Source organism: Heterocephalus glaber, unplaced genomic scaffold (genome assembly GCF_053883595.1).
Source record: "Heterocephalus glaber isolate CG9 unplaced genomic scaffold, H.glaber_assembly_v1.0 deba00001457, whole genome shotgun sequence".
In the NCBI taxonomy this organism is placed as follows: Eukaryota; Metazoa; Chordata; class Mammalia; order Rodentia; family Bathyergidae; genus Heterocephalus; species Heterocephalus glaber.
In genome coordinates this window covers 48,628,959-48,656,954 of record NW_028258305.1, presented here as the reverse complement: position 1 = coordinate 48,656,954, position 27,996 = coordinate 48,628,959, and the positions used below count along the sequence as shown (strand labels likewise).

The following is a 27,996-nucleotide window of genomic DNA, read 5'->3' as shown; positions in this document are numbered from 1 at the left end:
GAATGGAGGAAGCAGCACTAGAACAGCAGAGAGAAGTTCCCTGAACATTCGAGGAGACTGGAATTGCTTGATATTCGTGTATAGGGTACATTGTTTCTAGAACCAGTGTGTTACGTAAATCCAATACATGAAGGTGAAAGAAGCCCGCCCTGTGATGTGTATGTGGGTCAGGTGGCCTTTATTTCTTATGTTAGGCCTGCAAATAAAATGAGATGGCCCACGGGTGTTGTTCTTTAGACTCAATCATTCCTAATTTGGGGGCCAACTAATAAAAAGGGGTGTTTCAAAAATCATATTTATTTGACTATCAAAAGAACATTTCTAAAATATCACAAACCTGAGAGACAGAATTATGTATGACCTCTGTGAATCTACTTCTATTTTTACCAAGGTGAGGTGTGAGGTTTTGTGTGGGCTTGAATTATTTTGTGTTTAAAGCAGGAGCTGGGGACATAGAGAGGGTTTCCCAGGAACAGTGTGGCTCTACAGCTGTGAAATGATTTTCTAACACAGCCAGGCTGATTGACTTCACTCACACTCTTTTGCTGCCACCAGAGAAATCAGCCAGGACAGAGCTGGTAGAGGCTGGGCTTAGAAACAGAGTGGATGGGTAGAAATGTACATTGTTTGAAGAAAAAGAGAGGGGAAAATTACATATTTGTATTAAACCGTTTTATATAATATGTCATAAATATTGATTGATGTATCAGTTATACACACACAGTGGGAGAAATGCAGACACAATGGATAAGTGGGGAGCTACCCAGCACTGTTTACTTCTTGAATTTGAGCCATGTTCAGCCCTGGCTGATGACACTGGTCCTCACCACAGCTGTCCTTGTGTGTGTGTCCTTCTTCCCTAACCAAGCTCTTATGTCTTCACCCTTAGAGTTTCTGAGAGGTCTAAAGTTATTTTTCTTTCAGAATTGTTGGAATGATTTCTGCCACACTTTTGGAAACAAAATTTCAATTCTTTTTCTCACTAACAAATGAGTCAGAGGTGGAGCCTACCACTGTATCAAACATTTGCTATGTTCTGGGCAGCAATTGAGTTAATTACCTAATTTAGTTTCCATCCAGGCTTAGGATGAAGATATTATTATGGCAGTTTCGGCTGAACACTCTGAGATTAATTGGATAATGTAATAGCCATGGTGCTGAATCTGTGATGACTGAGGCCTGAGGTGCTGGTCTGGGAGATTGTTAGGGATGATTGAGTTACCAACTCAGTTTTAGCAAGCAGGCAAATGAGCTGCAAGACAGAAAGTGATTTGACTAAGTCTTGCTAGGGAGAGTTTTGCAGCCAGGAAAAGAATCCAGGACTTCTGCTGGCCAGGCCGTGGTCCTTTCTTGGGAACTCGAATGACTACAGGTCCCTGAGCTGACTGATGATGCCAACAGGGCTCGCTGTCACCTGGACCACGAAGGGAGTGAGGAGAGAACCCATGCTGATTCTGGCCAGACTGGAGAGCACGCTTGGGTGTGGAGCTCAGGACCTCAGTCGGAAGCTTGATTGTATCTGTCAGAAGTAAGAATCGATGCAATTAGCTGCAGACCGAAACGTCAGACATTTGTAAATGCACATCGAAAACATAAGAGCAGAAGCGAGTTGGGTCTGGATGGCAACGCTGCCCTTTTCAGCTCCAGTCTCACCTCTTGCCTCTTGTGATGCAGCATTGTCTTTGCCATCCTGAACTTCACAACCCCAACAGGAAGGTGCAGGTGCGGGGCACAGGACACAGCCTACTCAAAGTCTTCCACGCCACATTCTCCTAAGGGACAGGCTCGGGCCTGTCCTCCACAGGCCTCCCTTGAAGGGCAGGGTCTGGTCTCCGTCCTCTGCTTGGGCTGGCACCTGCAGGGCCACAGCCCTGCACAGCCCTCCGGATGGTGGGGCCGATTGGAAAGGCTGGGGCACTGCTCTCCCATCAGCTCTTCCGCCTTGAGTGGTTACAGATGCGCTTAGCAGAGGCAGTGAGACCTGTGCAGGTTAAGGCAGAGAAAGGCGAGCTGTTATACGCGTAGGGAAGCCATGAAGTTCAATATCATTTCTTCTGTGTCTCCATGGCTCTGCCGTGTGGGCTCATTAGCACTCTTTCAATTTAATGGTGCTCTCTCTGTGTTCAGCCTTTTTACTGCCTCTTTGTATATTTTTCATTTGTCTAATTGGTTATTTGTACTACTCAAAACTGGTCGATTTGTGAGAGGAAGTGTTAGTTTATTAACAAACAACGTTGTGCGATTGTTTTTTAGTAAAACAGACACTGTGTGTGGACCTTGCAATGAGGTGGATTGTGCAGAAGAGGTGGTGCTTCCAGGGGACCAGTTCTAATCGAGGAGGTGGGATGCACTCATTTGAAGTGGCCCCCATTCTGAGAAGCAGCTGTGCAGCCTCTTCAGTGGTGGAGACCGGAAGTGCCGGGTTGCAGAGGAGCCACTGATGTGAAAGTATCAGACCGGAGTTTGTACCGAAAACAGGAGGAGACGGGAGCAGCTGGAGAGAGACAGGGCGGGCAGGTGCTTCAGACTGGCTGCTGCAGTTTCTGTTTCCTCCAGTTAAGGACAAACAGTGTCACCACTGAAGAGCCCACTTAGCTCAGGCTGCTTTGCTTCTCTTAGGAAACTTGCGTAACCCTAATCAGCACACTGTCCTAGACCCTCAGATGAGCGTATCTAAAATGGGCCTGTCATTCTGACTTTCTGGATTTGATGCCATGTTTCCTTTAAAAAAATGAATGAGCACACTGATTTTCTATTTCTTTTCACCATCTTACCATGAGCTCATGGACAAAATATAACTATAATTCATAGTTACTAAAATTTATTCTTCTGTCTCATTAAATCTATTCATGACAGTATGTATATGTGTGTTTATAAATTCTCATTTTCCTGCATTCTGTGTGTTTTGCTAAATAAGGGGAAAACTAAGTTTTGTAGATAGTATTGTAAGCCCCAAACTTAGAGAGCAGTGACTTTGAACTTGTAAGATAACCAGAAGTCTTTACTGGGCAGGTTTTAGGAACTTCTCTGTGGGATAGATAAAAATCAACTCCTTTATGAACTTCATTCCTCTTATTAGTGGTACAGACTTCCAATCTGGTTCTGCACACCTACGTCTGTAGTGAGAAGTACAGGCATTGCTGGTTTGTCTTGTTAGCACTCAAAGATCTTTGCTGTCAGTTTCTGCATAATGTTTACTGCCACATGTGTGTAACAGCGATACAGGGAAAGGTGAAGTTTCTGTTCTTCTGACAGTAGTCACATCTGACCACCAACATGTCCAGCAGACACCAAATGGACGTCCTATAATTTATTCCATTTTGTTGCTGTCTGCCTGGAGATAACATCGGATCCCATAGGTAAAATCTCAGGCTTACAAGACTTCCTACTCCCACCACACCACACACCTAGCTGAGATGCCAAACCCAAGAGGGAGATTGTCACCTTATTTCTAACCAAGGCGCTATAAATTGGGGATCCACTAACCCTTTCTTGGGGTTAATTTGCTCAACAGCTTACAGAACGCAGCCGACCATGTTTACTTACCAGTGCTCCATAAAGGCTGTCATGGAGGACGTGGGAAGATCAGGGCCAGCATGGGCTCCAGAGTTGTGCTGAGTGTGACACCCCCGGAACCCCACATGTTCTGCTGCCCAGAAGTTCTCTAAACTCGGTGATTTGGGGGTTTTATTAGTCTGCATCACTTGGGCGTGATTGATTAAATCATCAGCCACTGGTGATCAATTTAAGCTTCAGCCCTTTACCCTCCCCAAAGATTGGAGGTGGTGCTGAAAATTTTAACTCTAATAGTGCACGGGTTTTATGGGCAAAAGCCTCCATCCTGAGGCTGTCCGGGGTTGCAGGCCATCTCATTAGCATGTAAGAGACGTTCTGGTCATTGTCCATAAAGAGGTCTATGCCAGGAAACAGGAGAGAAGAACAAATATATATGTCTTATTAAGAACATCACAGTGTCTCCGTTTGCAGTGTGTGGTGTATTGCAGACCCAAAAACAAGCAAACAGCAACGAAAAATATTCCAGGACATTTTTCATAAGGAAAATATCCAAGTGTTACTCCCTAACTAAAATATGATACAGAAGATACAGCAAACAAATAAATTCTGGGAATTTATCACAATACTTTGAACCCTAACTATAATTTAAGAAAAAACAGGGCAGATAATTCTTCTGAGCTCCAAGTAAATATCCAGTGTTTCCTCCGTGTGATCTGCAGTAAGTGCCGGGCAGAGACAGCCAGGTAACTTGGCGTGAGGGTGACTGGCCTCGATTCCAAGAGAGGTATTTGCATGTTTCCTCTCTGGATTCTACGTGGTAAATGAATTGCTTTCATCTTACATCTGCAACATTCTACAGTCTACCTAGCTGTGCTATGATATTAAAAAAATTTAAATCCCTCTTGTGAGTATCCAATTGTGACCTTTCTTTTTATGGAAGATGTATTCTGTTTCCAGTTTTGCTTGATCTAAGCAGCTTCTAATGCAAAGGAGTACACGGTTTATAAAATGACACTAATACACTCTGTGTCGTGTGGTGTCAGAATATGATGTCACATAAGAAATCCCATTTTTGTTGCAATAAAATCACCAAAGGAAAATCTAGATAAAATAACTAATTTATTTACCTGTAGGTATTTGTGAAAAACCTCTGTGTGTGTATCTGTGATGATTTATTCTGATTTAAACTGTGGTGTACAGAGCCACTTTGTTTTCAGATCAGGAAGATGAGTTTTAAAATTCATTTTCATTATTCTACCGATAGGTATGAGGACAAAATGTACACATCATAGTCGTAATATGCTAGTGCTATATTGAAGTCCAGAGGACTAAGGTTTAGCTTCATCCTGACCTTGCTTTGCATGTGCCCTTGAGCAAATCAGCCTTTCTGAGCTGCTACTTTTTGTCTATGCCCTGGAGGTAGCAATGTCTGCTGTACTTTATTGGCTTGTCATGAGAGATAATATTCTTGGAAATGATCAAAGTTTGTTGAGCACATGTATGAACATACCAGAATAACTCCAACTGTTCAGTACAATTAATTCATACTAATATAAAATTAAATAAATGTCCGTGGAATCTTGGAAGTACTACAGTCATCTGAAATGAAATTATTTTCAAATTCAGCTAAATTATTTTTGGCCAAAGGGTAAGCCAGTTATCAAATTGCTGTTTATGTTAAAATAACCCTTCATTAATGAAAACATTATGAATGGACCTTGTCATATACCTAGGCAAGGTGATTCATCACAGATTTAAAGACAACAATGATGAATGATAATTATTTGAGGCACAAGTGTAGTTGACCTTGAAGTCACTGGCACTTGCAGTTCGGATGCTAAACAATCACCCAAAGCTCATGTGTTCGAGACATGGTCCCCAGGCTGGGCTCGTGGGTGGTGGGAGAGGGGCCTACGTGAATGTCTGCAGGTCATTGTGGTCATGCCCTTGAAGGGGGTTATGGGAGGTCAGCCTCGTTCTTCTCTTGCTCTCTGGTGATGGGAAGCTGGCTGGTAGCATGGCATGAAGGAATGACACGAACTCCAATCATTACCTGTTATGTGCCAAGCGCTACACTGGTGGTTCCCACACATTGTGTCTGTTTCTCACCGAATATCTCCAAGTGCCTGACTGCCAGGAAGCAGGAACAAGTGTATCACTGGAGGGGCAGACACAGTGGTTTGCTCAGACTGCAGAGTTGGTACCAAGCAGAGGCAGAATTTGTACCGGTCCAGGACCATACTCATTATGTCAAGTGTTTGACGGATGTTGCAGCTTCATTACAAAAAAAGGCCGGATCCTAGGACAGACCCTCCAATAGACCACCACCCAGAGGGTGACGATGGCTGTCTTTTTCCGCGGTGGCTGTGGTGAGCTGTAGGAAGTAGTAGCTTTCCTTCCGGTCTCAGTAAGAAAACACCCAGTTTCATCGTTGCTGGGACAAGGTACTCAAAACTTGCCATGTACACGTGGTGGAACTTATTTTGAGCGATGCTGATGAAGTTTCTGTCCACGTTTGGCAGAGGCTCAAGAGTACGAACTTCATAGTACCCGGGCAGAGAACAGCTGCTCGTGTCGTGGGCACCGGAAAGCAGAGGAGAGGGAGGCACCCAGCAGGGAGGTGCATCTTCCAGGTCTCCTACCCAGCAACCTGCCTCGTCTGCCCCCAGCCCCACCTCCTGATGGCAAATCATCTGCAGCGCCCGGGTCCAATCCTCTGCCTCCTGAGAGCGGTTGTGCCTCTCGGGGACTTCTAGATAAAAACCATAACACTTTACTTAAGCTCTGTTTCTTACAAATTGTCCAAGGTTTGCTGCTCCTGCCTGCAGTTTTAGGTCTAATGAAGCGAATCCCGGGTTTTCAAAGGAAAAGATTCCATTTCTATGACAACACTCTTCTAGGTGTCTGTTGATACTGTTCTTGCAATCCATTGCTACTGGCAGTGACAGACGTGAGCTGCACATAAAAGATAACTCGTTCTACATAAGGTGTCCTGGAGGTCACTTCAATAACACTGTTAGGCATTACCAAAATTGGAGAGCTCTTGGGGATGGCACTGCGAAGAGCTCTCTTCCTCCTCCCCCTCCTTCCTTTCTGTGCGACTGGGAGAAATGTGACTTGCTTCTGGCAGATATTCAGTCTTTAAGCTTCCAGAGCTGTGCAGCTCTTTTAATAAATGACGTGTTTCTTGTCCATGGGCTCTTAGTTCCTTCACTTTAACTGAAGACTGCACCAGAACAGCAGCTGCTCAACTGAGAGAACAAACAGGAAGTTGCTCCGGTCCTCGTCTTCCACTGCTTATGGACTGAGGACTCTGAACTGTTGTCTCTTGTAATACACAAGCGCTACCAGCTCCTAGAAGCTCAGGAAAGCCCCCTCCATGTGCCTGGTGAGCGTAATACAGAGTTTACCAAGTCACTCTGAGCAATGCCTCCTGCCCACCCACTCACTGTAGTTTAAAGCTGATTGGCTGTCCCAGAGCAGCTGCAGTGAGACACGCAAACCTGGAGAAGCCAGTTCAAGTTTATAGAAAATAGGATGTGGTGTGCACAAAACATTCCCAGACACTTATGTGTAACAAAACCCTATAATAAGCTGAGCAGGGTGGCACAGGTCTGTAATTCCAGCTTCTGGGAAGGCTGACGCAGGGAGGGTCACAAGTTTGAGGTTAGCCTGGGCAACTTAGTAAAACTGTCTCAAAAAAGGAAAAAAGGATGAGTGTGTAGCTCAGTACTGGTTTAATCCCTAGTACTGAGGGAAAAAAGACCTGCACTTGCTCTAAACTGGCATGTCTTTCCACAGCCTTTGTACCATATGTAGAACAGGAATAATATGCAGAGACAGAATTTCTGTCGTTCTTTAAGAAACTGATCATTCAAATGTAGAACAAGAAATCAAGAATGTGTGTAATTTCATTTTGCTTTCTTATCTTTCTCATCAGAATTATAGTCTCTGGATGCACATAGGATTTTTTCAAACTACCATGTGGGCCATCATTCCTGCAATGTGATTATGAGGGTAGCTGTCTAGGTGAGATGCAGCATGGAAATCTTGCAATTAGTAGTAATCAACTCATATGCAAACAAAGAGTGTCATGCTGGGAAAAGAAACGAAAAAACCCAATTTTAATTAAGAAGGTCCTGGTCTTCCTGTAAAAGAATTTATTGCTCAAATATATCATTTTCCATTTTAAAAAGTGAGATTATTATAATTTGCCATTTGTTCCTATTATTGGTACTCTTTTCTTGACACTGTCATCTTTCATCAGTTCTATTTATTTTTTTCTTGTATAAAGTATCAAGATTTGAAATACATTAATATATTAAAGTAGTTTTGCCTTATTATCTTTGGTGTTTGAGTTTGGCTATTTCTACCATCTATCCATCTATCTATTATCTATCCATCGTCTATCTAGCTCTCTGTATATACATATATAGTACCGTATTTGTACATATAAAATAGCATATTACATAAATATATTAATTTCATATATCAAGAATGAAAAAAAAACAAAGATTTCTTGCAAACAGAAAGATTTGAGACTAATATCCAGAGAACAAAAAATTTATTTTCCCCAGATAGAAGTTAATGATTAGAAATTCATTCAACACTGATATTGTTAGTCCGGGAAGCCTTAGGAGTTGTAATAAACTGAAAAACACTTTGAACTATCTCTAAGAAAGCAGCTGTGTCAGATGGGAAAATCCTTCCTGCTGATAGATTATTTGTTTTAAGTACAATTTTTCCATCTTATAAAATTCTTATGATATTTATTGAAGAATTGGATAGAAAAACTTGGTAAGCATATTAGTGTTTAGTCCTGAAAATATTAGAACCAAGAGGACCAGAGAAGGCACACATCTGAGCTCTGTCTTTCCACGCTTTCCCCTGGGTGCATCCAGCACGCAGAGCACACACAACGGGGGCAGCGGCTCGCTCCCCATCCCAGAAGTTCCCTCCCTGGATGCCGGATGCACTCACTGGATGCTCCAGTGCATGCATTCCACCAGCGCTGTGTGCCTACTATGTTTACACACTGGAGCTTACAGGGAGGAAACTAAGATATTTCTGATGGCAACAATCCAGTGAGAGGAGATAAATACAATTTATTAAAACATCAGGTAATAAGCATATTGTAGAATAATCTACAAAGTCCTAGGTGAAATCACAGGAGATACTGATGGACTCAGTATGAGAAGATCAGATAGAAGAGTCCACATTATGAGCTGCCTTTGATACACTGTATCTTCTAATTCTCTATTTTGCTTCTGTCTCTGTATCTGTTGCTTTTCTTTGACACACACATGGTAGAATTATGTAACTCTTTTAAAATCCTTCAGGCATAAATCCACGTTTTATGTTCTGTACCTGTCCTGCTGATGTCCTTATCTATAACCTAACAATGAATTTTCCCAAAAATAGGTCTGAATTACCTCATGAGCATAAATTTAGCTAATATGCCCCCAAAGATAAAAAAATCGTAACAATAAAAACTTGTAACATTTCAGGGATTAGTGACAAATAAATGTTTTCTAATTATGAGATGTTCAGCATTGTAATTGCTATTGAGAGTGATAAGTTCTCTATCATCAGAACTATTTAAAGCAGACTTGTATTAATATGGAATCATTAAACTGACTTTGGATTGACTTAGTTAACAAGTTGTGAGTTTTGTATATAAGAAAATATATGCATTCAATTATCATCTTAACCATGTGTTTTCTCTCTCCATATAATTCTGCAAGTCATGCTATTGACAAGAAGAGGTTATAAGAACGACATACCAATGACAAAGCTGAACATTCGGCAATTTCCATTCACAGTGACATGGATGCTGATTTGGGAGTAAACAGCAGCTACAATAGTGAAAAGTCACCTGCCAAAATATTTCACATGTTCAGTTGATGAATCAGTACAAGTTTCAGACCTGAGAATGAGAAGTCCAACACTCATTGAGCAACTCCCTACACAATCTCATTTAACCTTCCCAGAAATGTGTACAGTGATCATGTTTTCCATGATACATGATGTGTGGGTGCATATGTGTGTGGGTATATAAACACATACATGATACGTGTACAAGCTGTCAATTGATTTTATATTTATGAACAGGAAGTGAAAGCTCAAAGTACTTTTTCTGAAGATTATTAATAAGAGATTCAGTGTTAGTTGTGATTTCAAATCACATAGATTAGGCAATGTCCAAAAAAAGAAAAGGTTGCATCTGCATAGTCAAAAATAATCATGCAATTTGACTAAATTCAAAAAGAAGACAAGTGAATTTTTATAGGGAATGGAGGAAAGAACTTACTGGGAATAGTAGCTTATTGCCAGATATATTTAGTTGTTTTAAAATACTTTGCTTTTTATCTATCTAGTCTGCCTATCTGTCTATCATCTCTATAATTTTATTTTCCCCTCAAAATGAGCCTGAACCAGTTTAAGTTGTTCCTTAAGATCAGGACCAGGGGAGTCTGTCTGCTTTTCTTAACTGATGATCAGCTAGCAGGGTGATTTCTGGGACACTGGGGCTGTCCTGACTTTGGTGGGAATCCAAGAGTTTCTTGTCTACATGATGGTACTCTTCTAAAGAAAAAGGAAAATGACCAATTAAACTTCCTGAATTCACCCAGAGTATAAAGGACAATACATTTTAGGATGGATGAAAAATGCATACATAGTAAGGCAATCTCAAGGGAGCTGACTCAAGGGTAAGGCCATCAAAATAATTACACGTGCAAGCTCACGAAATAAACACAGTATAGGGTCTGCAGGAGCGATTGCCATTGGGACACCTAATCAGTGTCTCTAAAGCAGTGGCACAACAGCCATTATTAAATTTGACAGCAGGTTTTGCATAGCCCATGCAGCCCGTTCACGGCCGGACCCAGCCGTGTGTGAATACTTCATTGAGCAGCAGCCAAACCCTCTGCTTTCACATGTAGTAGCGGTTGCAAACCTGATTCCCAAATGCACCTGCCTGCTTTCCTAATGTGCCCTTCCCCAGGGTTTCTTTGCTTATGGACAATCCCATGAATCTGTAAGTTCTTAGGCACATCCGTGTTTGAGATTAATAATCATGGGTATGCTGTGTGTTGTTGACCCCAAGCCTCATGCGGTCACAGGGGGGCTGTTCCGAGGTGGCTGGATCTAGAGTGTGTGATGCTGAGATCAAGGGTGTGATCACTAAATCAGTCCACTGATTGGTTTGGCACAGTTCTGGCTAAGATTAAGGTATGAGGGCAGGTAGCCTGCATAAAATGTAAGGGACAGAAAGAGGGTTAATATTTTCCCACCCGCTGCTTTCTGTGGACTCTCTCTTCGTGATGCCCCTCTGCCGTGCCACCCTGCCTCGGAGCCAGCTGACTATGGACTGAAACCTCTACACACTGTGAGCTAAGTAAACCTCTCCTCTTCTAAGTTTGGGTGTCGGGTATTTTGTCTCAGCAATGAGAAAAGTAGCTAAGATGATCATTATTACTGATTTCAATAAAAATTTGAATTTTACACATTTCTACTGCTAGAGATGAAGCCTTCAGGTTATCTGGTATCGTAAACTACAAAAAATCTCTTCTGTATGCAAAAAAAGAAAAGAGAAAGAGCAAAGAAGAAGAAAAAGGTCCAAAAAGTACTAAAGCATCTGCTAAAAACATCCTCAGCACAAGCACTGTGAAGTAGTGGGAGGAAGCTGCTTGCAGTTTCACGGGGCCATGTCCAGCTCATCCCTGGCTCTCTGGCCACTTTCTGTGAGGCCTGCTCCCTTCTGAGCCGTGCAAATAGAGGCATGTAAATCTCTCACTGTACGGCACATTTACCTTCTTGTCCTTCCAAGAAGACTATGCTGAATAGGCATCATTATGCCTTTTATGTCCAATAATGCCCGGTAATAATAGGTACCCAGGAGATACTAAGATATTTAATATTGATTTATCAAGGGATGTAAACATTATGCACTGCAAACATGTGGTGGTAAAAATAAATGGATTAAATTTCATTGTCCCTGAGGTGTGGAATAGGAATAATAGTCCTCGCTCTGCATACTGCACACTTCGTTCTGCAGACAATCACTGTATGTGGAGGTATTTCAGGGGAGGTATCCCACAGGCATCGTGCAAACAGAGATTCAGACTGGCCTTCGTCTCAAGAGAAGCTGATCTGACTTCCACGGTCTAAATGCGATTCTAAGAAACTGAAGGGAAATAAATACACGCAAGTCTACTAAGAGCAACTGGAAAACCAGCTCAAGTCTGGGATGTGCTGCAGCGATTTCCTGTTGCAACATAGGGACTGAACTTCTTTCCATTTTTCCATCTTCATCTTTAGTGTTTGTGATTGATTTGTAAATATAGAGAAATTGATGGTTTTCCTTAGAACAAGGACAATGTCGTCCTGCTCTTCATGCAATACGTCTCACAGGAGTTCAAGAGTTTTATCCACATTGTTGCGTGACCTTCACAGAAGCTTAGTGATTAAAGCAAGCACATTCTCCACTTTTTGAGAATAAGTTGACTTTCCAGTGTCACAGGCTTTTTAGTGTCAGAGCCAAGAGAAAGAAATTCAGAAACTCATTTCTCAGCCCCTGTCCTGTTTCCTCCCCTTCACGGTGCCTGGGCTTGAGAGCTCCCTGGAAGAGCTAACTCCTGCGACATAAATCTTCTAGATCAATCACAGCCATCTGTGTTCTCCACGTCTGACCTCATGTCGGTAACCGGTGGCAAAAGCCACTTAGTCACATGTCCAGCCTCCTGAGTTCCTGTTTGACACTTTAGTTTCGTTCTGGAGAAGCACACAAGACAGATGACAGCCAGTCGGGGGACAAGTCCTCACACTCCAGAGCAGCTGTTCACCATGGGGCTACGCTGACTCTCAGCAGAGCCATCCCATATGTTTTCCACTCGAGACTTCCAGGGTTGTTTTTCATCCTTAAGTCGGAATGTTTGGCATTCTGGATTGGCTAGAAACGTGGGCCATATAAAAATTATGTGGAGGAAGTGGGTATACTTAGGAAAACTATGCTTAAAATATCTTTCCAGGGAGATCTTCAGCCATTAGAGTCTGTGTACTGACAGCTTCTCTTCTCGTCTTCCAGGAAGAATTCAAAGTCTTATACCAGCATCAGCAGTAACACTCCTTCCCTGACCCTGCCTACAAAGTAACAGATAGGAATAGGTAAAATATTTGGGGTGCTTTTACATTCTCTGAATCATCTTCAGGCCAAGGATAGCTTTATCCAGATGTCCAAGAATTTGAGCTCAAGTGGGTGGCGAGTAGCGTTTATCAAATCATTCTCTGTTGGCTAAACACCCAACTATGGGCCCAATAAAAATTTTAAAAACGAGTTATTTTTGTTTGTCTTGAAATATGCAAACTATTTTATTTGCATGCATGGCAGATGTTGGTTGGTGTGTGATCTAACCCTAACGCGGTATCTTGCATACGGTCTTTAGCAGAGTTTAAAAACTTTCACTGGTACCTTGGTTGTTGAACTCAATTTACCCAAAATTCATGTTCAACCACTGAAAGGCTGGAGAATTGAACGTATTTTTCCCACAAGAAGCAATAGAAAACCAAATACTTGCTCTGAGGCCCCAAAATTGCACTTACAAATTCTTTTTTCCAGGACTTTAACAAATTTCGCAGAGATTTCTTTCTTTAACTCTAATGTGGTTCTCAGTTTTCCTCTTAGCTTTACTGCTGGTATCATTACCTTTCTTTGGCGCCGTGGTTATGATGTTTAGCGAGGAGTGTTTGCGGGCACTGACCCAGCGCTAACGTCGTCTTGCTGAGGGGCGCTGGGGTGAAGCGCGGCCCCTCTGGTCGGCGGTGAGACGCGGGGTGCGACTCCCCCTCCACCCATGTGGGTTTCTTCAAGTAGGATTTTCAGTTTGATTATCAAGCAAAGTTACGAACACTGAGCGGATTTTTAACTTTGCTGTTGGGGTAGTGGTAAGTCGGAGGCTGGAGCCGTTCCTCAATAGAGGCATCGCTGCAGCCTGTTCAGGAAGAGCCGCAAACCCAGGGTGTAGGAAGGAAATCATCTGCTTTGCAGCAGTTTGAGTTTCATTGTGTTTGTTACAATGTGATAAATTTATCAAGCACCGAGATTAAGATTTTTCTTATCCTTTCTTGTCTCTTACTAATTTTATGTGTACAAAATGGATTCTGAGGTTTTTTAATAAACCAACAAACTGAAATATGTAGTTTAATACCCTAGGTTCCTTATAAATAAACATTAATGAGGTAGATGTAGTTAATTTCATGGGTGACTCAGGGTGCCAGTGTAATTATGCCCCTGCCTGCACCGTGTTGTGTGCTCCAGTTACTGCCTGTGTTCTCTAACCAGTTCCAAACTCTTTCAAAAGGTGTGTTCCAAGCTGACTGCAGATTGGTGCTCCATGTTTTAGGAAGTCACAGCATAGGAGCGGAGCCACGGGTACTCCACGTGTTTACGGGGCTACGGGGCCAAGAACAGGCCCGCACCGGGAGGATCAGCGTGCGAGGACACTCTCACCTTTCAGGCTCTGTGGCTTTGGTCCTCACACAGGGACGCCTCTGTCGTCAGGTGCGCGAGGGAAGGTCGAGGGACAGGCTGGCCAGCGAAGCATCCCATCCCATCAGCCTTTCGCAGGCCGTGACTCTTGGCCATGATAACCTGGTCGGGAAATGGCCTTCTGACTACACTCGCCTGTCCATGTTGTGTGACCAGGAGTGTGAGGTGACACACCAGCGCTCGCCAGCAGTTCTCACATGGTGCTCCCTTTGTCAACTACCAGGGCCGCTTCCAGGGCCAGGCCAGGAGCTGTCCTTGCTCAGCCTTCATCCCATGTTTGTGATCCACTCGACCTCCTTGGCTCCTGATGAGGGGTTTTTACCTCTGGTAGATGAGTATGCAGAGGGAAAGACAGTCCTTTGCCTCTACCTTTTTGTACTGCCCAAAATGATAAATCTTCAGAAATTTTGTTCAACAGCTTTTCTCCTGTGGGAAAACATGGCAAGAAATGATAAACACTAGGCAGGCTGTTCTCACGTCCTAACCAAGGGCTCCCGAGTTCTGCAGGCCCCTCCTCTGTCCTGACTCTGCTTTGATTTTCTCAGGACGAGTGGCCCCCTGCCCACATCTCTTCCTATTACCTCCGGAAGCCTGTGTGAGCCACCTGCCTCACACCCGTGTGACCCTTTATCAAAGCCTGGTATTGACGTACAGAGAGAACAATGCCTATCAGCCTTATTCTATGAAGGGCAGAATCGCAGGAGAGGGCCTAGATTCTGAGAGAACACAGATCTAGTCATCTGAACATCGACTGAAGGCTTGCTGTATGCCAGAGCAGGCTGGAGACAGCCAGACCAATAGGACAAAGCCTGTTTTTCTCTCTAGACATTTTAGATTGGTGGATAATAAGTTAAAAACGAACCGTGTGCTGAGGTGGCATATTGGAGTTAGATAGTCCAGAGAATAGGAGCCTGGAACCAAGGAGGGCAGCATAGCTCTGCTCAAATACTGCAGAGTAGTGCTGGTGAGCACTGCTGCCGTGGGGTCAGGAGAGAACGAGACCCTGACAGAGAGAGAAGATTCACTTTGACTCTGCTTCCTGGGGTAGAGGCCTTTCTGACAGTCACGTGGCCTGGCTGCAGCTGGTGCCAGTGTGGCATGGCGGCCTTCATCCCTGAAGGGCAGACGGGGCTCCCTGGGCCGACACAGGGATGGCAGGGGCTGTGGACTTCAGTGATCTACAACTTCATGGTCTGGATTTTCAGAACTAGCACCTGAACGGGAAACTTCCCCAGCTCAGAGGTAATTTCTCACCTGTGATTTCTACTCCAGTCCATTTACTTTAACGTCTGCCCTCTGAAAGCAGCACTTTCATTAAGGCATGGAAAATCATTCCCAGGAATGCGTTTTCATCTTAACTCTGCCTGCCTGCCCTCCCTCTGGTAAGTAATCTTGCTTCTTTCATTGTTTTCTTTTCAACAATCAGTCTGAATTTCCACTCAGGCCTTTTGCAATGTTCTCATCAGTATTTTTTGCAGCTGTTAGATTACCCCCAATCCCTAGGCTTCACTAGGCAGAATATTGATAAATATTTTTATTGCAAAGCTATATTCCCCAAACCTCAATGACTTTGCAAAGCACATTTAATCAGAAGTGAGGACTTTGAGCTTTTAGTAAATATGAATGTTTACTTTTTCTTGCTGCTACTTAGAATTTTACTGATTACACTTTGGACTGCATAATTGTGGAATTAATCTTGAGAATGTCAGAATACATATATTTAAAAGTAATTTTCTTAGGGAAATAATACATATCTCAGTGTTTTTCACTGTAATTGGTATTCATGGTCCCTTCATTTATAGGTATAAAGCTTGGCAGAGATGGCCAATATTGTTGCCATATATTAATAAAATGGATTAATTTTTCCAACACAACTTCCATTCAATTTCTCATTAAACTAAGCATTGTAAATTCTGCTGTCAACAGATACAAATAACATGATTATGCAATATTTGGATTACTCAAAATTCTCCCAGCTAGCATAGTTATCTGCCATGCACACAAATCCATCCTGGAAGAGCACGTCAAGGTGCAGTTTTCCCATCAGATCGGAACCAGCCGCAGTCCAAATCTTTGCTATGCACATGCTTTCAAAAGTAGAATTTTGGGATCACTCAACTGGGAGTTGCATCCAGGGAGAGACTTAAAAGATAAATTTGAATTTGCCATATTTCTGAAAAAGTTTTCACCTCTTCAAAGAGCAGCATCATTTGTCTAACACTGATGTGAGAAAATGAACAGATGAATGGATGGGAATGGCCAAGGGAAGATTGGGTAAAGTGCAGTGAAAGGGCGTCTGCCAGAGGCTTCCTCATGTTGCCCACCCTACTGCTGCATGTGAAGGACCTGCTGTCCACAGAGAGGGCTGGCTCTGCGCCACGCCCGAGTCTGCTCCAGTTTGCCCAATTTGACAGCTTCTTGACTTTGTTTTTCAAATTTTCACTTCTGAAGAGTTCTCATCAGGTATTTTGCAAAATATCTCTCAACTGGCCTTGAGAGATTTAACCATCATTTTACTTCTTGAGAAGAATACCTCAGTGGTGAAGAATTCTGCTCTTCACATATCAAGCATCTGACATAGTACTGAAGATGGTGACTTCGATGACTTAGTTAAAGAGGCATCTACTGGGTTTTCAGTGGCTGTAACTGTGAAGTTACTCTTTTTCCTTCTGTGCTGTAATCATTGGGCACAAGTCACCAGGTCCTGACTCCATCAAAGAAACCCACTTACTGTGATTTTCTTTTACTTTTCAGTGCATGGTAATATTCTGATGATGGGTTCACTTTGGAAGCTGGCACATGCATTTGAGATCTTATCCAGGTTCAATAGCATTACTCCATCCCCTTTTCTTCCCCTTTCTAGCTTGTACCAATCCCTAACAGTTTAAGTCTTGGCTTCATACCCATTTATTGATTTATTTGGTTTCTTCTACAAGATAAAAAAATGTAATATTTGCATTTCTGAGCTAGACTAATTTCATTCCACATGATGGTCTTCAGTTCCATCTGTTTTCCTGTAAATTACATGATTTCGTTCTTCATGGTTGAGTAATGTTCCAGTATGCATATGTACTACGTTTTCTATATCCATTCATCTGTTGACTGGCATCTTGGCTGTTCCTAAAGCTTAACTACTGTGAACTGTGCTGCTAGAAACCTGGGTATGCATGTATAGATGCAACATAGATTCCTTAATCCTTTCAGGAATATGCCCACGAGCAGTATAGACGGGTCAAATGGTGTTTCTCTGTTTAGTCTTTTGAGGAATCTCCATACTGATTTTCATGATGTTTGTTCTGGTTTATGTCTCCACCAACAATGCAGGGGGATTTTTTTCCTGCCAATATTCATTGATTTTGTTTGTTTGTTTTGTTTTTGTATTCTTGATGGTAGCTCTGCTGAAGAGTAAGGTGGAATCTCAATATAGTTGCATTTTGCTGATAACTGAAGATGTTGACACCTTTTTGAACAGTTCTTGGCCAGTTCACCTTCTTCTTTTGGGTAGTATCTATTCAGTTCACTTCCCTGCTTGTTGGTTGGATTCTTTCTTTTAAGGAGAATAATTTAAAAATTCTTTATATATTCTAAATATTAATCCTTCATCAGAAGAGTAGCTAGAAAAGATGTTCACCCATTTGGTGGGCGGTCTCTTCATTCTGCTAATTGTTTCCTTTGCTGTGTAGCATCTTTTTAATTTGAGGTAGTCCCATTTGTTGATTTTTAATATTATTTCCTGTGCTTTGGAGTCCTGTTCAGAAAGTCCGCTAGTACCAAAGGCTCAGTTCCAAGATTTCTGGTCTTATAGCTAGGTCTTTGGTCCATTTTGATCTGATTTTCATACAGGGTGACAGACTAATCAGACTAAAGGGCTAATCAGTATTGTGTGCCTGAAGCAGCACCTTAGCTCGGAGATGCTGAAACCCAGAGATAAACAAACAGCAAACAAATAAATCAACCTTCTACTGAGAGTTGCTTAGATTAACTGGGTCTGGAACTCAGTGTTTATTCATTTCTGTAAGAGTCCTGTGCGTTCATAGAATAAATATTTTATGATCCATAGCATATGCTCAGACCACAAATTAGAGTAACACATGGATGTTTAAACTAAATGTAAATATAGTTATGTACAAGGTTTTCCAAGAATAAGCATCCACATGGTTTTTAAGGAGCATAAATGATTTGTGTTTATATATCTGAAATGTCCTTTCCTCTTTAGAGCTGGATTCTTATTCACAGCCTCACTTTCCTGTCTTTCTTAGCGACATTTGACATATTTTGACATGCTTAGTTGTACTGTGGGAGCTGCCGTGTCTCCCAGACAAACACAGCCACGCTGTGTTCCACAGTGTAGGACCAGTGTCACTCAAGACTGGCCTGCTCGTGAGGGTCAGTAGAAGAAACAGTGCAGAGAGACAGGATGAGCCACTCTGTGCGCCGGCTGGACTCATCCTTCTCTGAGGACCAGAGGAGTGGTCTTATCCGAGTCACATGCCCAGTGTGAACTGGACCATCAGTCCTTCCACTCCACCGTGTGCCAAGCAGAGGTGAAAAGCAGATGCTTCTGCGTGAAGGCAGTTGTACCTCGGCTTGCTTTCCTCAATTCTTGACCAGCTGCAGCAGCATTTTCTATGCACACCCTTCAAGCAAAACAGTTATAAGAATTTGATCCTAATGTGGCATTTGCCAATCTAAGCAACAGTTTCTTCCTAATAGATACATCTTTAGAAAAAAGTAATTTTCTGTACAAAGTATGTTTTTTGCTACCAGAACCACTGCTCAGAGATAATTGTATAATAGTAGAGAATATAGAATTTGAAATTAAATAGCCTGGTTTGGGTAGTGGCTTCTCACCTTGAAAGTGGCATAGGAATCACAAATGAAACAAAACAGGAGATGGTGTTTGTTGTGAGCCTGAAGAGAGGCACTAATGAGCAGCTGGGGAAAGAGTGGTGTGCACAAAAATATTTTTACGACTACAGTGCGTCTCCCAAATTTCATGTATTGGAAAGGACCAGCTGGGTGTTAATGGTGTTTGAAGGTGAGATTGCTGAGAGATGCCTGCATCGTGAAGCACTGCTCTCATGCACAGAGCAACCTACTCATGGGCTAATGGACAAGTGTGGTATTGAGGGTGTGGTCTGCTGTGAAAGGCGTGCTGTCTGTGCACCTGTGCTGTCCCACTACCTGGTGTCCTCCACCCAGCGCCGGCCCAGCAGGGAGGGTCTCCCCTGCCAGGCCTGACCACGTGCCGGCATGGTGCTCTTGAACTTCCCAGGCTCAGAATTGTGAGCTAAATAAGCCGCTGGGTCCATAAATTACCCAGTCTCCGGGGTTCTGTTACAGCAACAGAAGATAGACTGAGACATGTATGAGGTGTAAAAATGCTAGTAAGGAAGAAAAAACAGGTTAGGACTAGATGTGAGAAAGTTCTAGACATTATGTTAAGAAGATTGGGACTCAGTGGTAGGGCAGAGGAAGTCTTAGGGTTTCCAAGTATTTTCCGAGGATGATCCTGTCAGTATCAATGTGAGTGTTGGTCTGAGGAGACAAACAGGAGGCAGGGAGACTCACCCAAGGACTGGGTCCATGGTCCACCTGGGGGTGTACGGAGGAAGGAACATGGGGAGTGAAGGTCCCTGGAGCTCCCCGTGACTGCCCGAGACAGCGGAGTGGCTGCAGGTAGCAGGGCCAGGGCAGAGACGACAAGCGAAGATTCTAAGGTCACTTCTTGGTCTTTGATCAGGGAGATCCGAACGGCAGTGTGAGTGGAAAGTATGATTAGAAAACAAGAAACCTTGCAGATTTAGGGAGAAAGATAAATAAGAAAAGTTTGTTGTAAATGAAGTGTTTGAATTCTCCCCCTCTGTAAGTGGGATGGGAAGGGTTCTCCCCTGCCCTTCATTCCCATCGGTGTCAGGAAGAGGTGGTCAGCATTGTCTTGTGGACTTGCTGTGGGTCCCAGCCACATTCTGTGAGATCATGTGGTTCTCGGGGGCTCTTTGGAGCTGCAAGAGCTTTCTGCGGATGCTGGCTGACTTCAGAGTCAGCTTCTACAAGTGAGTTTTGAAGCCAGAGATTTTTACACATTGAAAAAGTGAGAGGAAAACAACTTCCCACTTTGGAGAATGTAATGAGGAAGCTGGAATGTTTCCAGCTAACAGCATTTTATGGACTTGCTCAGAGTGAATACAGAGTGAAGTGGTGGACAGCAAGCACGTGGATCACGGGAGAGGCCTGTTCAGGGAGCCGACCAGTATGAGCCCTGTTTGTTATTCAGAAGGGCAAGGATGGGCGTGGAACTAAAGCCGGTACAGACCTACTCTGGCTTCTGAGGTTTATTTGAACATTCACACAAAACAGTTACAGAACATCTGCATATGTTGGACTCACTGCGGGTCCTAGGACATGGATACACACAGCTTGAAACTTTAGAGAATTCCTACTTTAGTCGGGGAGGGAGGCTCCTCTACCTTGAGTTAGAGCACCATTTGGCGACCTGGGACTACAGACATGCATGTGGACCTTGCTTCCTCTGCTGTCATTCTATGGGCATCACTGTGTGAGAGGTGCTGAGCACTTCCATTCCACGGGGCTTTGTCTGGGTTGTGGAACAATCGAAAACACCTAGAGCATTTGTTCACCTACAGTGTGTGTCTCTTTGCATATGATCCTGCAAAGAATGCTCTTACATTTGAGTGTCTAAGACACAGAGAGGGTAGATGGTGTTCCCCAGGTCACAACAGTGAGCAGGAAAACCTAGAGGTGGCATAGTATCTGGCTCCAAGGTCCAGCTACTGTACTTTTTCCCTTTATTGCATTGTTGGGAGACATTGCCCAAGCGTTGTGCTCCCTGACCATGCTGCAGGAGTGGGTCTAGGTCCCCAAATGGGCGAAGATCTGCTCAGACATCTCCTGTGTACCCCCTTCTGTGCTCTCATGTCCACACTGGTGGGCCACAGTTGTCTTCACACTTGGTCCTAATTAGGCAGTGGACTTCCATAACCTGCCAGGCCTGGTCTCCTCTGAGACTCCCAGGACCATGTGTGGAAGCAAATTCTGCCTGGAGGGGTCACTAGGTGAAGAGGACACTCAGAAACAGGCTCACAAACACCCTCCCTGCTTGGCTGACTGTTCGTATCTTTTGGGAGGCTTGCTGTGATAGAGCAGAACATCTTTCCCTGTGTCCTGCCCTGAGATGCTTCATTGGCTCAGGTTTAGGAGGAACTGCTGGAAACTGAAGGATCCAGGATGCATTCACTGCCATAGTAAAATTGAGGCCTCAGTAGTTTGGATCCAAAGCCCAGCTCCTCTCTCTGAATTTCCTCCTTCCACTGTGATGGTTCCTCCTTGTCCTCACTGCTTCTCACAGACTCATGATCTCCTTCCCCATCCAGGCCCAATTCTGCTTTTCACAGACATGTTTGCAGGCATTTTACAGTGTGGTGCAGAGAAAGAGCATCAGCTTGGAGGTGGACAGGGTTGGACTTATGGTATCATTAGATGAGAAATTAAATCTCCCTGAGCCTAATTTCCTCTCCTGTAGAATGGGGTCATGATACTTGTCTTAAGGAATATGGTGCAATTTAATAAGATTAGGCTGGTAAATTGCCTGGTGCATTCTTGGGATATTACAATTCATCTGTAGATGACAATTTACCATGAATTAGTAAGCAATTGAATTATTGTTCACATTATATATTCAGGATTGCTTTTCATCTAGGCAAGGAATATTTTGTTCTCAGGAGGGTTATTTTCAATGCCACAGAAAGGCCCGGGAACAAATGAAGCAGAGTGACTTTGCCTCTGGCTCCTGAACTGCACAGGTATTGAAGTACTCAGATCCTCCTGTACCGAGTCCACACCCTGAAGTACGTGATGCTCAGTTTCTGCATAGCCTGAGGACCTTGCTGCTTTCTGGCTCCTTCTGTTTTCTTCTTTAGGTCCCTTGGCAGCAAGGTTGTGTCTTGCTCTCTGCTTCTCTTCTGATAGGAATCAGGAACAGAAAGAAGAACAGAGAGGGCCAGAAAAGTTGCTCTTTAAATATTTCATTACAATCATGTGACTATTAAAGAGTCTGACATCTCGAGTTGAGTCATTTGAAAGCAAAGGGACAATTAACAATCAGTTCATTCTACTCTTCATTCATACAACAGCTTTTCTTGGGAGCCTTTTAGTGTCAAGCACTAACCAGACTGGGATAGAGGTCTCCGTCTCTGAGAAGTTCATAGTCTGTTGCAGGAGACAGAAAGGTAGAAAGGCATTTGCAACACATTCCAGTTAAAGTTATGCTCAGCCTGCCGATGAATGTGGTGCAGACAACATTCTAAATTCTAGCTCAGACTTTCCTGGGGAGGGGAGACCCATGGCAAGACGAAAGGGATCTGGCCCTGCAGTCGCTGGCTGTACCATTACAGGGACAGCACTGAAAAGCTCATGGTGGCTGGATGAGCGTGAGTGTCTTGGGTTCCAGTCTGTTGAGGAATGACAAGCTCTGAAGCCAGAGAGTGAGCAAGGCTGATTTCACCAGGTTGTGTGCCACCAGCAAGTTGTTTATTCTGCATATGGTGGGAAGCTCTAGATGGATTTTAATTAATGTTTCCATTCTCTCTTTGTTCCTTTCTTTACCAAAAGTGTTGAGCAAATGTTTTATATAGATCTGACTTAGAGGTTAAGGACAAGACTATTTAGGCTGCTGGGGCTCGAATTCTGTGTTTACTAAGTGCGAGCTCTGCAGTCATGGATTGGTTTTGTAAATCCCTTATTGCTTCAGTTTCCTCAGTTGTACATTGGAAATAACAGCAGTGCTCACTTCACAGAATCACAATTTTAGGTAATATACAGAAAGCATTCAAAATAGGCCTGGACTCAGGGTAAACATTTACTTCTGCCAGGTCACACATCTGAGAGGTTCTGGCGACCACACAGGGACAGGCTCCACCCTTGCCGTCCTTGAGCAGGGATTCATGGAAGGAGGGAGATACTGCTGTGTGACTGAAGCAGGACTTGAAAATGAAGCAAGTTTTCCCAAACTAAGCAATATGGCTGTGCTCTTTGTTCTAATACTGATAAAATCAATAACTTTGTGCCTGTGAGTGAAGTTTTATAATCTGTCCTTGTGACATCCTGTTTTGACCAACCAAGGACACTGGGATATGTTAACTTGCAAAACAGTCACAGATTGACAAATTGCCTTTGTTCTGCTTGCCCACCTGCAAGTTACATGCCACCAAGTAGACCAGCCCCTCGGCAGCAGGTATAAAACTGGAGCTCTACCTTTGTCCTGGGCTCAGCCTTTGGACACAAGTCTACTGAGCCAGAGCACACCTAAATCTGGAATAAACCCTCCTGTTTCACCTGTTGGTCTCCCGGGGCTCTTAAAATTCTTCAACATAGCAGCCGTGCCAGTGCTATGGGTTGTACACCATGGTTAGGAGACACTTCAAGCTTACATTTGAACAGAGAGAACTGCTCAAATCTAATCTCCTGTTGTTTTCAAAAGGAACAGGGAAGCTTTCAGAAAGAAGTGTTGTCTGTCTGGAACTGAGGTGAGTATAAATTAGCCAGAAAAATAGGGCAGGATAGAAGGCCAGGGGAAGTCATGGTAAGGTGTGCACTTTGGAATGCTCCTCTGGGAACATGTGTGGGGAGCCCCAGAAGGAAGGAGTCCATATCAGGGAGTACCCTTCAGAGCCTCTTGTATGGACTGGTATGGCTCATGGAGCAGATGGTTAGAGGCTGTCATCCCTCTTACACAGGTAAAAGAGACAAATTCCAGTGGCTTCTCATAGTTCTGTCAGGAACTAAGCCAGGATTAGACTTGACCTATCTTCATTATTGCCCATTGAGTCTTACATCCCCTAGAGGGATTCCAGCTCTATGCGTTTCATAGCAGAATCGCTCAGACTCACACAATCATGGTAACCATGCACAGGAAGACCTGCCACTTGAATATCTTTCCTTTGCATGCTCTCGGCATGTGCTCTATGCACAGTCTGTTCCACAGACCACCTCAGATAGCTCAGGCTATGTTGAAAGTCCAACAAAGGAGAAGAGGATACACTGGAGGTCAGAGGACTCCATGTTTGGACAGGGAGTGTGATTTCATGTCTTGGAATGTTTCTTTTCTTATTAACCAAGTTTTCTACTTACCTTTCTTAGCATCATCTCTGGTGTCAAGGTTTGGGTTGTTGGCTGGGCTCCAAGGATGATGTGATGCAGTGGTCAATAAAAACCACGCATGTCACTCTGAATGTGCATTAAAGGGAGAAAGGTAAAGATGAATGCACCCATCTGCAGATGAGCACAGCTGTCCTGTCAGCCTCGGAGGTAGGAATGGAACATTTTCACATCTGCCCTATTGTCAAGCACACTCCAGAGTCAGAACTTTCTTGGTTGACTTGATTAAAGCACAGAAACTCCCTTTTGGTAATAAGGATGAAGAAAACATATTTTTGACTCATCAGGAATTGTTAATTTCACATTTTATAATGTTTCCCTTAAAGGTAAAAGCTACTCAGGGGCAACGTGATTAAATTTAAATTTGCATTCCAATATCTTGAAACAATTCATGGATTCTCCCAGGAACATGGAAATAATTTAATTCCTCCCTAAAGTATGGATACTTTGTTCAGGATTTATAAATTACTAATGCTCTTTAGAATCTGAAATCCTTTTAGGGGAAGTAGGAGTCAGGCTTTAAAGTATTACCATTAAAAATACAAACAAACTTTTGCATTTACATGTGGAAAATAGGCCAGTGAAGAAGCTGAACTACATGTCTCACCAGTTTCTTGACATGATGCAAACTGGAAGAAGGTGAGCAGAGTCGAGCCTGGCAGCTCTGACTATGGTGGGTCCACTTGGTCCTGGCTCCAGATCAGGCCAGTTTGCTACTGGACAGGGCAGTTAGCAGAGGCACCAATGAGAACTGACCAGGTACCAGGTAGTTTTGATGTTTAGAGTGATCAGGAGTAAGCAGGATGAAGGAGAGGAAGTCAGCTAAGAGTTTTCTCTTCAGCAGCCAAAACATCATTAGTATGTATTCTCTCTGCCTCATTTCACTCCTATGAAATGATGATAGTAGCGTCTATCATAGGACTTAATTGAGACAGTGAATTTGAACACTTAGAACAGTTTCTGGTGCATAGAGCACATTCAGTAAATGCTGCTTTAGAGTCAAGTTCACTTTAATGAGACACAGCCTTAAATTATTGTGTGTGAGAGTTCCTGGACTCAGGCTTCCTATCCCATAAGTGAAGAAACTGAGGCACAGGAAAGGGCAGGGACCTGCTTAAAGTGAAGTGATAATTAATGGAAAGTGAACAGTTCGCTGACACCCAACAAAACAAGTTTCACTCTGCAATGTTGTTTTCATTTATTAAAAATTAGAAAAGGATAAACAAAAAACATGTTCATCTACGTATCTGTGACCCTTAAATTCACTGAAAGTTTGTCATAACAAATTTAATTGCTTTTTAAATTTGCCATCTGTTATTCCATATAGGTATGTTTAAAAGTTAAATTAATTATCTAAAGCTTCTTGTTTTGGAATTCATAAACAATGTGTTTTGGTTAATTGTGCTGTTTTGCAGGCCCTGGAGCAGGCTTTCTGTGGTGCTTCTACTGAACCATCTGCCTGCTTGCAGGATGATCCTGCTCCACACATGCACAGGAGATGCCTCAGGGGAGGCCCCGCTGTGGGTGAGGGCCAGTGGGCAGCTGGGGCAGTGGGCCACCATGCCGTCCGGCCAGTCTCCCACCGACCATCAGGATCAATCTGTCAGTGCCAGCAGCTCTGATGCTCTTGCGGCACTGAATGGCATCGTGTTAGGGACAGGTCTCCTTACTCATTTGAAACCAGCATGTGGTGTCTCTGGCTTCGGGTCAGCAGATCAGAGCTTTTGAAAATTACTATTATATTGCTCTCCATATACAAATGCTATGGTTACCATTGTCTATTGCTCTGTCTCATAACTGTCAGCTGTTATCTCTCGAGTGGAGGTGGGTACTTATCTTAGAAATCTTTCCTATCTGGTGGTGATGGCAGAACCAGGCTCACTGCAAGGTACAGAAGGGCCCGGCTTGAGATTCAAGAGATGAGCTTTAATTTCCATGTCTGACAGAGCCCTTCAATAAGCATTTATTTATTGCAGACCTACTATGTGCCAGGCAACCTGTTCATCTCCAAATGGGGATACAGATGTGAATATCAAAGACTCCTGTCCTCAGGGAGGTCACAGTTTAGTGGAAGAAGCAGACAGGTGAAGAGCTACCGAAGTAAAAGTAGTGATGGAGCCCAGGGTTCCGTGGAAACCTGAAGAGCAGCCCTGTACTCAGAGTGGAGGGAAGGGAGTGGGAATTTCTGCAGGAGATGCTGCACAGCCCAGGCTTGGAGAAAGAGTAAGCTTTCCTGGGCAAAGCAGGTATGAGGGTGATACAGAGGAGGCAATGTAGTCCAAAGTGGGAGAATAGGGGAAAACCCAGGAAAGTCGGAAAGGAGCTCAGCATTTCTGAAGACCAGAGTGTATACAGTGTGGTGAAAGAGGAGGCCAAAGAAGAGGGAGTGCATTTGCCACACTTGAAGGCTGGGGCTTTATCGGGAAGGCAGCTGAGATCACATAGTCATGTGAAACAGGAGTGGGATGATTGCATCTGCATTTAGGAACACCCCTGGAACTGATCAGAGGCCCACTGTCGTAGAGGCATGAAGGGCATCTGGAATGTTATCATCTTTGGGCCTGGACTTCAGCAGAAACAGAAAGATAAAGTCGATTATAATGATTCAAAGGCATTTAGTCTTAGTTGATAGAACCAATGGGATTCCATGGCTTATTATACAAAAAGGGTAAGGAAAAGGAGAAAATGAGGACATACAGGTCTCCAAAGACTTGATCTGCAGCAAGGTGAGGAGAGTGGTTCTGAGTAAAACTCAGCAGAGTTTGAGTAGAAAACAGAAGAGGATCAGAGGAGGAAAGGAGTGGAGAAGCTTGTGGAGGAAGAGGAAGAAGGGAATGAGTAGGTTAGGCCTGGAGAAAACATGAGTTGCATTTTGTACATTCTTACGGTACAGATCCAAAGTGACCCTCAAAGCCTCATGAGTTTGGAAAGTGGATGGATCACAGGAGCACTGTATTCACCAGCAGATTCACCCATTAACAGGTTTGTAGCTGAAGGCGCTGTTAGGAGGCTGGGCCTGGTTGAAGGTTGGTCACTGGGTGCATGACGTGGAAGAGTGTATTGTTCCCAGATCCTCTCCTCTCTGCCTCCTTGTCACCATGGGATGAGCAGCTTTCCTCTGCCATACACTTCCACCTGTGGTTTCTGTCCTACAGCCATGTGACCGTGGACTGGGCCTACTGACACTGTGAGCCAAAGTAAACCTCTCTTTCTTTAAATTGAAAGCATTGGGCAGGAGATTTAGCTCACTGGTTCTGGTGCCTGCCTCTTAAGCGCAAGGTCCCAAGTTCGATCCCTAGTACCAAAAATAAATAAATAAATAAATTGAAGGCATTGGATATTTTGTTCCAGTGATGGGAAAGCTGACTAATATAGGGATGATGAATTTGATATGATAAGATTATCTCATTCAATCAGAGGATGTCTAGTACATGTTTGGAGTATAAGAAACCTGAACAAGAGATGAATATTTGTGAGTCATCAATGCAGAATTGGTAAGCCAGCCATTTGAGTACATGCAGTTACCCTTGGAAGGATTGTAGAGGGAGTGAGAAGAAGATACCAATAAGCCACAGCTACCCACAGTCAAGTGCCAAAGATGGTGATGTCCTGGAAGCTTTTAACTCAAGAAAATTTTTAAAATAGCTTGAACTGTTTACCTTACGCAGAAAAAAGTCAGATGATTATTTAAACACATGGATAAGTATTTTAAATGTATGAATGTTTTCACAGGACAAACGACAGGTTTACTTCTT

At 43.4% G+C, this 27,996-nt stretch overlaps 1 protein-coding gene across 9 annotated transcripts in view; it reads left to right on the top strand.

Annotated features, from left to right (window-relative positions):
* Window positions 1-27,996, top strand: part of Kcns3 (potassium voltage-gated channel modifier subfamily S member 3) — a 357,419-nt gene that overhangs the window by 319,225 nt on the left and 10,198 nt on the right. For 4 of the 9 annotated variants that reach the window (XR_015453268.1, XR_015453266.1, XR_015453265.1 and 1 more), the window contains one exon: window positions 1-13,858. The gene's annotated coding sequence lies outside the window, so the exon portion shown is untranslated. The other 5 variants (XR_015453261.1, XR_015453259.1, XR_015453260.1 and 2 more) reach the window with 2 other exon arrangements.